Here is a 16,829-nt window from a genome sequence, read left to right as displayed (position 1 = left end):
TGGAGTTCTGTTTTTGTTATATTAATTTTTTTTAGAATATTGATATTTATCTCTAAATATTATATTATTGTTCGAAATAAGTTATTCATTGTTTTCATATTTGTGCACGAATATATAAAAAGAAGAAAACTTTAATACAAATAAAGTCTATAAATAAGAGATCATTGATGTTGCATGCGTTGGTTTTTTTGTGTTGAAGGAGAACAGTGAAACGTCGCAGAAAGAACATGGAATTACATCATTGAATTAATAAATAGCTCAAGTCAAAGCGTATTGAAGTGTTGTTATGAAATGTTGATAACATTCCAATGACAACACCTAATCACTGTTTTGATTAATGTGTCGTTTATTCGAGAACTTCAGCTTCACTTTTGTTGCATCTGTAGTTTTGGTATACAGTTTGATATATATATATTTGGATGTATTTTGTTCTCTCATTTGTTAAGGGAGTTAGCGTTTATTTGTTCACAAGTATTGATTTTTTTAAAATTATAAGTTTTATAGTGAATCGTTTTGCCTTGAGACATCGCACAAAATTTATATTTGTATATGATTTATTATATCTTATTTTATTCACTAAAGTTTATTGTGTGCTTATAATATATTCAACTTTATGTTGTTAATAGCTTTTACAATACTTGCACACAACACATAATCATGATAAACACATTCTTAATATTTTTGTATTTTTATGTAAAACAATTCAGTATACAGTGTGATTGTGACACAGCAGCGACATTGGTGACTACGACAGCGGCCGCGGCGACCTTGGTGGTGATGGGACAATGGTGGTGATATGAGGCCCTAAAAATAGAACATGTGAAAATGAAAACATGAGAATAAATTTGAAGCCATGGTGACAATGAAAAAAGAAAATTAACCATGGTTGGTCGAGGGTTTGAACAAATAAGGAGAAAACAAATCAATAAAGAAATTAATAAAGGACACAAATGTTACCCCATTCTGATGGTTTAGGTACATAAAATCCACCATAAGGGCAAATTGTCACTAAATCTATTTCTCAATAGTTAAATATATATTTAGTTTTTGTTAGATTGATTTTTTTTTCTTGAATTTTTTAACTAACTCAAAAAATATTTTTATATTATCTGGGCCAACATGTGTATTTTCGGATGAAATTTCAATACAAGAAAAATGATTTTTCGCAGCACATCTGCGAATAGTACTTTTAACGGCGGGCATCAATATGTGCGCTGTTAATATTGTTGCACTTAACAGAAATAACGGCGTGCATTAAAAGCACGCTGCGGAAAGTAATATTTGCAGCATGTATTTATGTGTGCTGTAAATATTATATATTTTCCGCAGCGTGCTTTTAATGCGCGCCGTTAATAACATATACATTAACGGCGCGCATTAAAAGCACGCTGCGGAAAGTGTGGGGACCTGGACGCTAATTCATTCCTTAATCGTCTTTAGGAATAATTCAAACAATTATAGTAAACAGGATCTAATTTTTTTTTTTAAATACAAAGCGGAAACGTAATGTAATTCAATTCAGATTACAGACTAAACATAAACATATAAATCTTGTATTATCTACAAGAATTCAACTAGGTTCAACTATATATCAGTGCTGAATCCTAAGTTTCTTCGAAGCCCGGATCTCCACGCTATCTAGTCCAGCCCTCGTTCTCTTCTTGACCCTGATCCTATCCCACCTATTGCCATGCACACATACAAACAAGACAACAGCCGGATAACTCCGGTGAAAATTACATTCTCAGTATAAATCATGTATACATACAATCATAAAAATAATATAAAAGCATATAACAGATATTCCTAACATGTATCAAAATCAAAACATGAGTCAAATATTCATCACATGTATTATAATCCTAAACATGAATCACTATCAAGAATAAATCATATTCTAAACATGTACCACCATCATGAACATAATTCAACATCAAGCAATGAATCACTCTCCGTGATTCTCAGACTCAGACTCGACTCAGTCCTAATCTAGGGATCCCGTTCGGAATAAGAACATACACCCACCTATACTCCCGATCGGGGTGGTGGTATGTTCTTATTCACGGGCTCTTTCCATATCGAACACCAGTAATAGAAAAGACTCCAGTTCTATCCACTCCGATATAGCCAAACGTCCGGTGTCCTGACCTAACCGTCATGGACTATGGCCCTATCGCCAATATCCTATCCTGCGACAAAGTGCAATGGGCCAGTGACGAGTCCTCACTATCCGGCCTTCTGTCACAAGATCAAATGTCTACGACTAGGCACATTCGTCTATGACTCAAGACATACATTGTCTATACATCCATATACCAGAAATATCAATCGTATTTAATTGCAAATAACAATGCAATAAAATAAAGTATGTGATTTAGGGAAACTCGAGTCAAACCTCACTCGAGTTGTGCAATCCCAACTCAACATTAATTTAGACATTTATCTTCTCGGTCTGACGAAGTCGAAGTATCGAAGTCAAGTATGTCTATATCAAATCTGAAATACAGTATCAAATAGACCGTGTCAATATACCGCTTAACTTAAAGCCTGTTCTGATCAATACACAACTCAAAACATAATCTGATCAATATCGAATCCAGACACAATCTAATTCATATCGATGATATCACGATATAATCGAAGTGACTACTGAATCTGATCAATATCAACCCATAGATGTTTCGACGGCATAACAATACAGTCTCGATAACCCCGTCAATTCCAACACCACATATATAATACCAGAACTCATAATCAATATCGGTGCAACTCATAATTTCAATAACAATACAAATCTGATATCGAATCTCAATTAATCAATTCCAAAAATCATAACAATTACATAACCAGTCTGTTCTTTAATCTGACTTCGATTATACGATGTCCACTGTATCAGAAACACCATATATGATTCCTATTCAATTCTGACAACATCATAATTTCAAATCGTATCTAAACGTAACAAAGCTTACGTCCAGTTGTAGCCTGCGTTGATAGGAACTCGGTACTGAAGTCGGATTCAAAATCGGATAGACGGATTTTGCTCGAACGAACACTTTGCAGCTTTTCCCTTGAATCCTCGGTTTTCTCCTTCAATTCTTATCTGAAGAATTGTAGGATATATATATATATATATATACACACACACACACACACACACGTCGCACATACAAACCAAGTGGCAATCTTTCCTTCTGCATGACTGGCGCATATGCGCGCCCAAGCCCCGCGCATATGCACCGAAAATCCGTGCTACTGGACTGCTCGCGCATATGCGTGCACCCAAGTCGCGCATATGCGCGAGACCTACTGTCTCGGCATTGCAATACTCGCGCATATGCGCGCTTTCCGCCGCGCATGTGCGCCGAACTCTCTGGACGTTCCGCGCATGTGCGCGCATTCAAGCCGCGCATGTGCGCGCATGCTTCTGTCTTCCTCGCGCATGTGCGCCCATACACGTCGCGCATATGCGCCGAACTCTTCTTGCACAAAATGTCAAATCTTCTTTCGGCTCTCCCGGTCTGATCCGTTTCATCCATAATCATCTCAATTAATGATTAAATCATTTCAGATTAATCTCGGATTACGGTAATAAAATCTCGGGTCTTACAGAAAGTAATATTATAGCGACGGTTCGATTGAAAAACCGTCGCTAATAATCGCAAATTGTCTATAAATATCATATTTTCGTTCCACTTTCCTCCACACCACTTCACAACACTTAAAATTTTTCTCTCTTAAACGATTTTTATTTCGATTTAGGTACATTTTTTTGTTTCAATTTTTGGTTAATTTTTTAAGTGTTAGTTAAGATCATCAGTCAATTTATCATAGTTGTATTTTAGTTTTTTTTAAAATTTATTAAATTATAAAAGTAAATTTTTTATTTATTTTTTACGCAAACTTTAGCGACGGTTTTTAAACTATCGCGAAATGTAGCGACATTTTTGTAACCGTCACTAAATTTAAATACCGTCGTTAATTTAGCGACGGATTGTAAACCGTCGCTAAAGTAGCGACGGTGTCTTCGGTTTTAAACCGTCGCTAATATTTAGATGTTTTTTGAATATTAACGGCGTACATTGCAGGCTGCGGATAGTTGTATTAACGGCGTACATATGCACGCCGTTGATAATAGTATTAACAGCGTGCACATGTACACTGCGGATAATTTTGAACTTTCAACAGCTTGCAACTTCGCAGCGTGCAATGTGCGCCGCGGAAAGAGAATTTATGCGCTGCGAAAAGCCATTTTTGATTTAGTGTTTGATGCAAAATATTGAAATTCTAGATCAAATATATGATATTTCAGAAAAAAAATATTTTAGATCTGACACTAATATATGAATTTTGAGTGTCCATACATGTATAACATATTATAATATTAATGACACGTCTTTTTCATATGATAATTCGATACAAACCTTGAAAATCTACTATTCATATACGATATTTGAGTATTAAATATTTCAGATTTTTCACTAATATATTATTTTTTAGCACCAAAAAATGTATAACAAATTTTTGTATTATTGACACATGTTTTTTCAGTTGAAAATTGATACAAAACATTAAATATACGATAGTAATATATGATATTTTAATATAAAATCTTTCATATATAATATTAATATATGATATTTGAGCACACAAACAAGTGTAGTAAATATTGATATTGATATAGTCGTTCCAATTTTATATTCAAAATTTTATCTTTTGTATAAGATATAAAATAAATTTTTTGCAGTATCATATATAGGTTCCAGATTTTCAATATTTTGTAACAAATTTCATCCGAAAAACAATTGTGGCTGAGTGCAGTGACATTTTTGTGTGAATCAAAGCCTGTTTGTGTGAATCAAAAGGCTGTAGAGAAAGTTTCGGAATGAAAAAGACTGAACACGTCTTTAACTATAATGTTGATGATTAAAAGCAAGCCTTCCCCACAATAACTCTGAAAAATTATTTCTATATGATTTGGAATTTGGTATAAGTTAAATTTTTTAAAACTGAAACTTCATTAAAAAATCATATTTTGATTATTCAATTCAAAATGAAATTATATATATATATATATATATATATATCAATTTTTAAAATTCAGGTAAAAACCATTTTTTTTAATAAGATATAATATTTCCTTTTCCGTACAAAGTAAGAGTAATTTTTTTAAAAAATAATTGGAAAAGAAAATTTATTTGTTTTTTTGTATTAAATTTTTTTAGATAAACTTTTTGAATAAAAAGATTTTTTTTGGCTTTGTAGACATTGAACTTCCCAGAATAAAATATCTAGTAATTCTCCCAAAGGTTTAACATAGTTATTTGCTAGCTGTCGATCACGCTTAGGAATAGCTGTCAAAATCATTTTGATTCATTTAGAATACGTACGCATAAATAAATTAAATTGAAATAAGTTTTGAGAATATTGAGATTTAAAATATTTTTACAATATGAATATGGTCGATGGATTAAACTTTAGAATAAAAAAGCAATGAATTCGACAACTGCATGTGGTTGGTCTTGGCCTTGTGTTAGTACTGTTTTGGTCTCATTTAACTCAAATTAAATTGTTTTGTCTACTCTCGTTTCTATTTCATTTGTATGGTAGCTAGGAAGAGTTATCAGGTATGACAAACGACTTTACTACCCATATTCCAAAACACTAATTACACACGAATTCAAACGCGTTCGAGTTGGTGGAATATATGAGTATTTGATCAATGATCAGTAGTTATATTTATCTTATCAACACTTTCTCGGATGACCATGTTGCAGAGGGTTTGTCTACTGCAGTTTACTTAGATAGCGCGATTTGTAAATTAAAAATGTACCTATTGTACGCCTGAAGGTAACGGTTATGGATTTCATTCCAATAAAATAATTGAGTATGTGTATATGTAATAAGAAAATTATTCTAAACATCATTATTGTGGGAAAAAAAGATTAAAATTGAAAAAAATAATAATAATTTATATGTACTAATGACAAAACAATCATGTGTTACTGTAGTCCTATTTCTAATGGGACCCGATATTAATTGGGTTGAGGGTCCTCAATTACTCATTAACCAGTACGATTCATCAGTTAATTACCCCACAATTTAATGCAATTAATCATTTTTTATGAATATTATAATTTAGCTTCAGAATTATAACAAATTTATTAATGAATTTTCCGATTCAATTTAAAATACTAATAATATAAATTATATTACTAGAACTATTTTAAATTTTACCTGAAATTTATACTTATACTGATATAATTCATTACAAATTCTTACTATTCAAATCAAAATGAACTAAAATAATATACATCAAATTTTAAAAGTCAGTACAAATCATTTGAAAACAAGATTTTGCAAAAGAAAACTCGTAATTTTTTTTTTTAACTTGAAGCAAATTTGTTATAATTAAGTCTCGAGCTTGATACATCATCTTAAACTCGAGTTATCGAAAAAAAACTTGTACTTAGATTAATTAAATTTCTCGAGAATTAGGAAGTGAATGTACTCTGAAAGTGTCGGTGGAGTAATATTGAATTTGATTATCAATTAAATCTTATATTTAGTTGGATTTTTCTATGATATGGATGCAACGAATTAAACTTGGGAATTAAATCGAAATATTTCATATATTGACTAAAATGCCTTAAAACCAATGTTGATTAGGCACGTGTTAACTTCCATTTTTTTATGTATATAAACAAATTATAATTTCGTTCATCTTCTATATGATTATGATTTCAGTCTTAATCGTAAAATTTTCAAATTTTTAATAAATTTTTTTTGGCGTTCAGTCTCCTATAACACAACATATGTTGGCGTCATATCAATGCCACAGTGTCACATGGATTCTATACGAACTAGAATCGAGAGAAAAATGACTGAAACTTAAATTGTATGATATATTAATATAAGATCAAATTCGTAAAAAGGTTAGGTAAAAACTTGTGTGAGACGGTCTCACGAGTCGTATTTTGTGAGAGAAATCTCTTATTTGGGTAATCCATGAAAAATTATTACTTTTTATGTTAAGAATATTACTTTTTATTGTCAATATCGTTAGAGTTGACCTGTTTCATAGATAAAAATTTATGAGATCGTCTCATAATAAACCTACTCAGAAGGCTAATATACAATATGAAATCTATAATTTACCGTGAATAAATGTGTACCGAAGGTAATCTTGTCCACAATCAATGGTATGGTGGTGGATATATGATGGACAGGTTATTGTCGATGATTAAATTGTTTTATTTATTACTCCTAAATTAATAAATATCGTTTTTTTAGTTGATAAATATCTGTTTTTTGTATCTAATAAAAAATATTTTTTTTATTAACAAACAATGTGAACTAAAATCATATAATTAATATTATATGTCACGTCCCGATCCCGGGCCCGCATCTGCATGACTGCACAATGGATCCTTATAGTAACTACTTCGTATTCGTCTTCGCTTTTACAAAAATGATTAACCCAAGTTGCTATGCTATAGAAGTCAATTGTAAGCATATTATAAACTCATTTTAAATCTTTAATTTCTAAGATATAGGAGAAGAGTATCACATTATATACGTGTATGAGTGGAACGAAAAATTGAAATATTATTTGGAAAGTGAATTATTATATACAATAAGATTATATTCTTTGAAATTAATTTTGCGTCTGTCTTAAAGATAATGTTATATGATTCTCGATTTAGATTAGTGATATTAGATGTAAATATGAATAATATAATTATTTTTAGAATTTTAATTAGATGTCAAATTAAATAAAAGTATATAATAATTTAATATTTTATTATTCGAGCAAAAGTCATTGCAGTCAATATCTACAAAAGCATGCCAACCAAAAATCATAATTAATATGGACAGTGGCCTCTCTCTCTCACGCCTCCATTTAAATAAGATATAGGATATCGTGTCACGGATTTTTATTCATAGAACGTTTTAATATTCATCATGTTTTTAATAAAAATAATATGATAAAAATTTATGTGAGACGGTCTTACGGATCGTATTTTATGAGACGGATCTTTTATTTTAGGTCATCCATGAAAAAATATTACTTTTTATTGTGAATATCGGTAAGGTTGATCAATATTACATATAAAGATTCGTGAGACCGTCTAACAAGAGACCTACTCAAATAATATTTTTGACATAAAAATAATGCTTTTTAATATATGAACCAAATAAAATATATACATCTTACAAAATTTATCCGTGAGACTGTCTCATATAAATTTTGCGAAATTTTTTATGTACACGTAAGCTAAATGGTTATATAAACTTAAATAAAAATTTAATGAGCCAAAAAAAAATAGTGAACTCTAAACTCTACCATTCAAAAATTGCAATCTTAACTTTGGAAGCAATTATCCAGCTCAAAAGTACTTTTAAAAAATTATTTATATATAGGAACCCGCACAGCTTTGCGATATACACCATTCCTTATTTCATATATAATTCGGCAACTTTCTTTGCCTGGGATTGGGATCTTCACCATATAAATAATTAATATGAAGTACCATCCGGAGATCTTTGTACCAATATTAATAATATTATCTCTGTTTTCACAATACCTGCAGCTGCAGGTGCTTGCTGAGCCACAGGTTCCATGCTTCTTCATTTTCGGAGACTCCATAGTCGACAATGGCAACAACAATTTCCGACAGACGACATCCAGGGCCGATTTCTTGCCTTACGGGATTGATTTTCCAGGGGGGCCGACGGGTAGATTCTCAAATGGACGAAACATCGCAGATATCCTTGGTTTGTATTTTGTACTCAAATTTAGTCATGTAGTGAGAGTTGGTCATGTGTCGACGTTTATTTCATCCCTTTTTTCAAAATTTGTTTTGACAGCTGAATTGTTGGGGTTTGAGAAACACATTCCGCGATATGCAAATGCTACGAACGAAGATTTCATCGGAGGAGTGAATTACGGGTCGGGCGGAGCAGGAATTCTTGATGAAACTGGAACAACACTTGTAAGCTAGCACTGTCTCCCACTTAATTTCTAAAAATGACGAAGCTGACTTTTTTTTCATGTTTCTGCATGCGCTGTCTTGTTATGCACCACGTGTTATAATGGTTAGGTCGATGCTACATGTGGGGCAGTGTCCCCACATGGTTTGGATGAATAAAATTCACACATCTATGCGATTTTAAAAAAAATTAGTGGACCACATGTATGTGTGGCTAAATTTAGGACCCTTGATTCTATCATGGGATAGTGCCCTTACATGTAGGATAGAATGAACATGTTATAATATATAATATAAATATATATAAATATAAATCTATAAAATGTATCTACACGTTTTGTAAAAGGTCAGTAATATATAGACTCATTTAGTATCCTTTCAATTTTCTTATACTTCAAACTCATCATTAGAACTGTCAAACGGGTCAACCCATCATTTTGCTTTTATGAATTTTTTTTAATCTAGATAAACGGAAAGAAAAGTATGAAATATATATCCTCTTTATAAATTAAATAGAATTGGGATGAAATTATATTTAGTTTACGAAATATCAGCTTCGGCGAATCGCTTAACCTGTTCATATTTATTGTTTGTTTGTGATTGAGGGTGACGTGATAAGTTTCAACGAGCAACTAGTCGAATCATAAGGAGACCGTTTGGCGCCTGGCCGAGTTACTCGGCGGTAGGATTGCGGCGAGACGACATTTAAGGAAGTGCATATATTACGTCGGACTGGGAAACAACGATTACCTCCTCAACTATTTTCCCAAATTCTACTCCTCCAGCGCCCCATACAACCCACAAAACTTCACTTCACTTCTCATTGCCCAATACTCGAAGCAGCTTCGTGTAAGTACTTTCTCTCTCTCTCTCTCTCACCCATTATTTGCATTTTGAACTTATTTTTAAAGAAACTCAAGCCTATCGAATTAAGTAAAAGAATAGTGAATTCGAGCCGAAATCGACGATGTTCAATATTCGACTCAAATGTTGATATAAGAATCACAAATTCTGCAGAAATTGTACAAGTACGGGGCAAGAAAAGTTGCGATGTTTGGAACGGGCGTTTTAGGCTGTGTGCCACTACAAATTACGAAATACGGCGGCACGGACAGCTCCGGTTGCGTGGGAACCATTAACGAAGTGTCGTCGTTATTCAACCAAAAGCTTAAACGTCTTATTAGCGACCTCAATAATCGTCTCGTTGATGCAACTTTCATTTATACGAACGACACAACCACTTCGTATGGTATGATTATAAATGTTTTATATAATATATTAATATATAATAGGAATTCAATTCAAGAAAAAATTAGTGAGAAAAGCTTTTGGAGTTTTAATTTAGGGTGTGACAGCAAAAATTTGTGTGAGTCAGTCTCACGGGTCGCATATTGTGAGACGGATATCTTATTTGGGTTATTCATGAAAAAATATTATTTTTTATGCTAAGAGTATTATTTTTATTGTGAATATCGGTATGGTTGACCCGTCTCACTGATGAAGATTCGCGAGACCGTCTCACAAGAGACCTACTCTTTGTTTGAATGTATGTGTGTATTTTTATACGTGTATAATGCATGGTTTACATCAGGAAAAAATGAAAAATAAAAGCAAATAATTGAATCATGACTATAGATTTGTCTTTGAGTCAATTATTGATCAGTGATCAAAATTATAGATACTGCACGCAAATTTCAGGAAATATTACGAATTTGACCGATCCATGTTGCAATGTAACGACTAGCGACGGCGCATGTATTGCCGGAACGGTCCCGTGTAACAACAGAGAGGAGCATTTTTTCTGGGATGCAGTTCACCCCTCGGAAGCTGCCACCATGATAACTGGGAAAGTTGCATACATTAGCATGTCTCCGTTGTATAGCACCACTGATCTTATTCAAACATGGTGAGAATATGAATTGGCCGGAGGCCCCTATAATAATAAAGAATGTCGTATTTGAATTGTATTTAGTTCTTATTTCTGTCCCAGTTGAATAAAATTTGTTGTGAATTTAAATAATTTTATTATCTTTTGTCTTTGAAAAAGAGATTTTATGTTGAAGAAAAATTCCCATCAAATATATTGTTACATTTTATTTTTCATAAAAATAAGGGCAGGTTTTTAGAGAAAAAAATTGATCAGTTTAATTTAGAGACTAAATTTAATTAATATATGTACATTTAACTTTAATATAATATAGATAGTATACACTGGATTGCGGTACGATTATGCCATAGTCAAAAATGCGATAAATACACTTTTGTCTCACATAATCAAATGTGGTTTCTCTCGATATACGTATAATTTATGTTAAGTTTTAGTTTCTGAAGAATAATATCCAAGTGAATTAATTGTTAACAAAATCTCCTTGGAGGATAAGAATATCTTCTTTAAAAACAAATTACATCTTTCGCATATAACTTATCAATTTTTATTTTTAGTCCAAATAATTTTTAAGTTGCACTTTTAGATCAATAAATTAGTCTTAGTTTTTATTTTTAGTCATTTCTTCACCGCAAAATTTTCGTGACACATAAATATATTAACATCGTTTTAGATATTTCAGCGTCATGTCAGTACTTTAGCATAAAATGCTTAAAATTTATTATTTTTATAAATAATGAAAAAAAGGATTGACAATTACTAAAATATCGTAATCCTCCAAGCGAGGTGGCAGCAAGATGGCCATTTTTTTTTTTGCGATAACTTAGATGGTAAGGTATGGTGAGTCCTTACTAAAAGATCAATAGTTCAATCTTTATTTGTCTCTGTTATCTCAGTTTTGAATTTTCTGCTACACATGACTTGTTTAGTATGATCTATCTAATCAACATAATTTACATGCTAATATGTTTTTGAATTTACTTACATCACACAAAAACTAACGGCGGTCTTAAAAAGTGGCATTTTTTTGGATTAAAAAAACCCCTTGCTCCAAAATTTTTTAAAAAATTAAAAGAATGAACCTTCCGCCGCTCTGCTTGGATCGGAGGATTACCACAGTAAAACTTTTCTTTTATTTTTGTTAAATATTTGAAAAACAAAATGCCAAAAATAAAATATACATGAATTACGTCTCACATAATTCAAGGTGCTTCACTGTACACACTGTTTATCTTAAATCGTAGTTCCCACGAGTTAAGGACAAAAACTCATTGGATGATCACAATATTAAATAATTAACTGTACTGAACTCATAATACATTTGTAATTTAGATCAATCAATGAAATTCAGTTTGGCCTAATCTTTTTTTTATACTAGGTTAAATTGATTTCTGGGTCCATTTAGCTTTATTGGTGTGCGGGAATAATTTATTTAGCCGATATTCACTTTTTTATATACAAAAAGTGCTAGTGTTATTCTGCTCACAAGAAAAAAAAGTGTTCATATTATTATTTGGTGTAGTACTTAATGTTTGCTGTTTTATCGAAAGTTATAGCTGTTGATAAAGGTTCAACTCAAATATTTTAAATCGTACAGGTGTTCAAACGTCACGTTCCGATTGTTTTACCCAACAGTGATAATTATTTCACTTATTAATCTCCCACCCAATAATTGTAATTCTTGCAATAAATGAGAATCGAACTTGTGATATTGACTTTGATATTAATAGAAGGGCTAAGCGCTTGTCGTTTTATCAAAAAATATAGTTGGTGATAACGGTGTAACTCAAATATTTTAAACGTGCATCAGCTCAAACATCATGTTTCGAGTGTATTACTTAAAAATCAATTATTGTACCTCAACATTACTTTCCATATATATCGCGTGGACCGTAGAGGGGTAACTTATAAATTATTCCATTTAGCATTTCACCACCGCAAAAGAGATTTGGATCCTCTACTGAGTTGAAAATACAGCACTTGATGCTGTGCATTTTTTACACAAGATGCTCACATGATTATCTTGTGGACATCACACCATATGAGATAAATTTAAAAAATTATCAGACTAAATGAGATGATCATGTGATCATCTCGTGTAAAAAGTACACTAACACTTGGTGTTTGTTTTCAATACAGTAGAGGATCTAAATCCCTGCAAAATGGTTAATTTATTTTGGGAAATAACTCTTTTGGTTGATTAATTTTGCATATTTTGGATTTTTGTCCAGTAAGTTTAAATTTTGATTTTGGTATACTAATTTTAATTTTTTTTGGTTTCAATCCTAATTCACCAGAGTGCTGACGTGTCACTGGAAAATGTGACTTGACAGCAGAAATTTTGATGCTACTTTAGCAATATTTTACTAAAATAACAAAAAAAAATTAAAAATTAATGTAGCAAAATAAAAATTTGAAAACTTAGTAGACTAAAACTCAAAATTAGATAAGTTAATAAACTGAAAAAAAAAAAAATCTTTTTCTCGAAAATCGGTTTAAATTTTTGCGTTAGGCAAGTCATAACAAGCATACTGACAGCTCCCAAAAGCTGAAAATTAATGATTAGGCAAAGATTACTGTCTTTTATTTGTTAGCCATTCCTTGCTCTAGCTTTAACTATCTTATCTAAAACTTTATATTTATTAACACAAGTAAAATAGCCCTTTCTCAAGATTCCTGCTCTTTGCTATATATATATATATGCTTTCCTTCCGAGTGACATATGCTTCAAACGACATCAACTGCTGTTACAAAATATTGGAGTCTAACAATGTTTTTGCTCTTTATATTTTTGGTCAAGTCATTGTTCCTAATCGAGGGGAAACCTCAAGTTCCTTGCTTGTTTTTCTTTGGAGATTCACTGTTTGATAATGGCAACAACAATGAACTTGCCACACTGGCAAAGGTGGATTATCTTTCTTATGGCATTGATTATCCGGGCGGCCCCACCGGTAGATTCTGTAATGGGCGAAATATTCCGGATTTTATTCGGTAAATTTGTCGCGCTTTGGTTTGAAATTGATTTGCATGCCCGAGTTTGATCAGAAGCTTAATCGGATCCGGAAAGTCGATATTTAAACCAGATGGCTGTTTATATCTAAATATTTTATGTCTGAGTCAAGACGTCTAATTCGAGACTAGTAAAATTAACGAACACTTGATTAGTTTCTTGGTTCATAACACAGCTGAATACTTAGGTTTTGAAGAATTTGTTCCACCTTTCGCAAATGCGACAGAGGCAAACTATCTCACGGGTGTAAACTATGCGTCTGGAGCAGGCGGAATCCTGGATTACACCGGCTATATTGTGGTAACTAATAGAATACTGAATCCTTTACAATTTACACACTTGTTGCTTGCATATTGTGGTGTACCTTGATTACTTCGATAAATGGTCATTAGAATCTGAAGGAATTTTGAACAATGAGTTGAGCTAAGTGTTGAACAATTTTTTGTCAATAAGAATTTGCCCCACCTAGATGCTTTGGTTAATAGCAATTCTTCTCCAAGATACAACAACTCCTTCATGCAATAACAACACAATAAATTGCAAGAATGTAGTAATCTCTTTATACAGAAGGAAAGACTAGGAGAAACAATATTTGTGCAATGTATGCTTTGAAAATATAATCATTTTTTTTATATCTTTGATGTCCCGGTTGGTTGACACCGGCGTTGCTCTCAAATTTACATTCGAAAACAACAAGCCTCAAAAGTACAGAATTCAGAAACCAATCTTTTTATTCATAAATACTGAATATTTCAATGTCTGATATAAACTCAATGCCAAATGTTTTACAGAAGAAATGTAAAACCAAATATAACAGCGTCTTAACAAATGCAGCGGAATAAACATAAACTAGAACTGACAAACAACGGTCTTCTTCACCGGCCCCAGAATTGAATATGCTCTTCTTCTTCTAACTTTTCTTCCTCGTTCTTATCTGAGATGTGTTTGGTGGGTGAGTGATATGATTGTCACTCAGTAAGCAGGGGCGGGAATAACTCCCAGTTTTCGAAATCGTTTTTCAACAGAAACAGTAATACAATAATAAATAGAAAACTCTTATTTTCAGAACAGAAATCAGAATTCAGAAATCACAGGTTTCAGAACAGAAATCATAATTAGTAAGCACTGAGTACGTTAGTGAATTTCATGGCTAAACTGATATCAGTCTCATATATGTTCTCTCCTCTAAGGGGTGAGGCCATAATCAGATATCAGAATTCAGAGATGTTCAGAATATATATTTCTACCATTAGTTCACTAGGGGGTTTCAGTGCTTCAAAAATCAGACATCAGAAATCAAACATACAGAAATTGTGCTTTAAAACAGAATTATCAAACTGATTTCAAGATATTTATATATAAGCACACTTACCGTAATTTTCTATAAGGTTTCGGTAGAAGTCTGGAATCTGCTTGTTCTTGCTACTGGTTTCTACTGCTCGAAAATAAGCACTCTCTTAGCTCGAAAATTAAAGTGATAATCTCAAGATTTGTGTAACACCAATTCAGAGGTTTGAGGATGTTATTTATAGGCAAAATTCTGACTGTTAGCCTCCCAATTAATGGCCATAATATGTCATTAACAACATTTATTCCATGTTAAATGCTTCAGTTACAAGTCATGAGCTGAAACAGTAACTGTCTGCTGGAATCTCGTTCTTCTGCTGCTGGATTTTATCTTTTGTCTGCTGCTGGATTCTAATCTGCTGGAAAAATACGAGCTTCTGAAATATTAGCTTCTGCTGGAATTTTGCATTGCTGCTGAAATGCTGGAAATAAATTCGGGTTCTCACATTTGATCATGTATATATATATGTATAAATCATTTGGGACTTGTTGTTTCACCCAAGTTGTGTTCATTCAAATTATTAAAATCATCAAAGAACACTATTTAGGTGCAGGGTATCATAAAAACTCGTAATCTTTCGTCAATCAATGTCGGCAGACATCATTTTATGGGCGCCTAGGCGCTTCCCCTACTGTCCTGGGCACTTCCAGGGCACTGAACGTGCACCTGTTTAGGCGCCTCTGCGCTTCCCTTGCTTTTTGTGAAACATTCTCGTAGATTTAAAGCTCACATTTAAACAGTTCTTGTTCGGTCGATTTTTCTTTGTCTTTTCTTTTGCTTAATTTTTATTCATCAAGATCAAACATTCCAATGACAACGTCTGTCCACAGTTTCCAAAAGCATAACCTTTTACCTCATGCTGGCTGGTAAAACTTAGATTCTTAAATTCATGCATGCATGTGGTCAAAGATTGTTCAAATTTCGTTTCTATTCAAATATCAATACACAACCAACTTAACATCATGTGTAGCCACAATCGAATTTAATTTTTGATATCGTTTACGGGCTCGATCTGTATTAATTATTTCTCGCAGGGTCAGCGATATAGCATTGTCAAGAAGTGAGAGCAAGATCACTGAGCTAAGAAGAATATTTCTGATACGTTGCAAAACCGTTGTAGCGTGTTCCTTTATACACAATCGAAGTAAGAATACTAAGAAGCGTATTTCTATTTCTAATGACTCAGTTAGTAAGAAACGTGAAACGTGAAACCATATACATTTAACACTCCCCCCTCAAGCTTGATGTAGGTGTCAACAACAAGCTTGAAACGTTTTGATTTGTGCAGCAAGATGAGATCCTTCTTTAAGGCTGAAGTAAATCACAAACTCCTAGAAGTTCAAGTAAGTAAGCATGCTGGGTCCTTCCCAAAATTTTGGTGAAAATGTCTCCAAGTTGTTGATGAGTAGGGATGTATTGGGTGCATATGAGGCCTTCTTTGATCTTCTCACGAACTAGGTGACAATCTATTTCTATGTGTTTCGTCCGTTCATGATACACTGGATTGGCACCAATGTGTATGGCAGCCATATTATCACAAAATAATGTCGTAGGACCACGAATATGAACTCCCATGTCACGTAAAAGGCCAAC

At 32.6% G+C, this 16,829-nt stretch overlaps 1 pseudogene; it reads left to right on the top strand.

The window, feature by feature from the left end:
* The first annotated feature begins 8,421 nt into the window (after positions 1 to 8,421).
* Positions 8,422 to 11,013, top strand: LOC142533882 (GDSL esterase/lipase At1g29660-like; annotated as a pseudogene).
* The last annotated feature ends 5,816 nt before the right edge of the window (positions 11,014 to 16,829 follow it).

Source organism: Primulina tabacum, chromosome 2 (assembly GCF_025594145.1).
Source record: "Primulina tabacum isolate GXHZ01 chromosome 2, ASM2559414v2, whole genome shotgun sequence".
Lineage (NCBI taxonomy): Eukaryota > Viridiplantae > Streptophyta > Magnoliopsida > Lamiales > Gesneriaceae > Primulina > Primulina tabacum.
The sequence above is the reverse complement of the archived record's forward strand: the minus strand, read 5'-3'. Positions and strand labels throughout refer to the sequence as shown.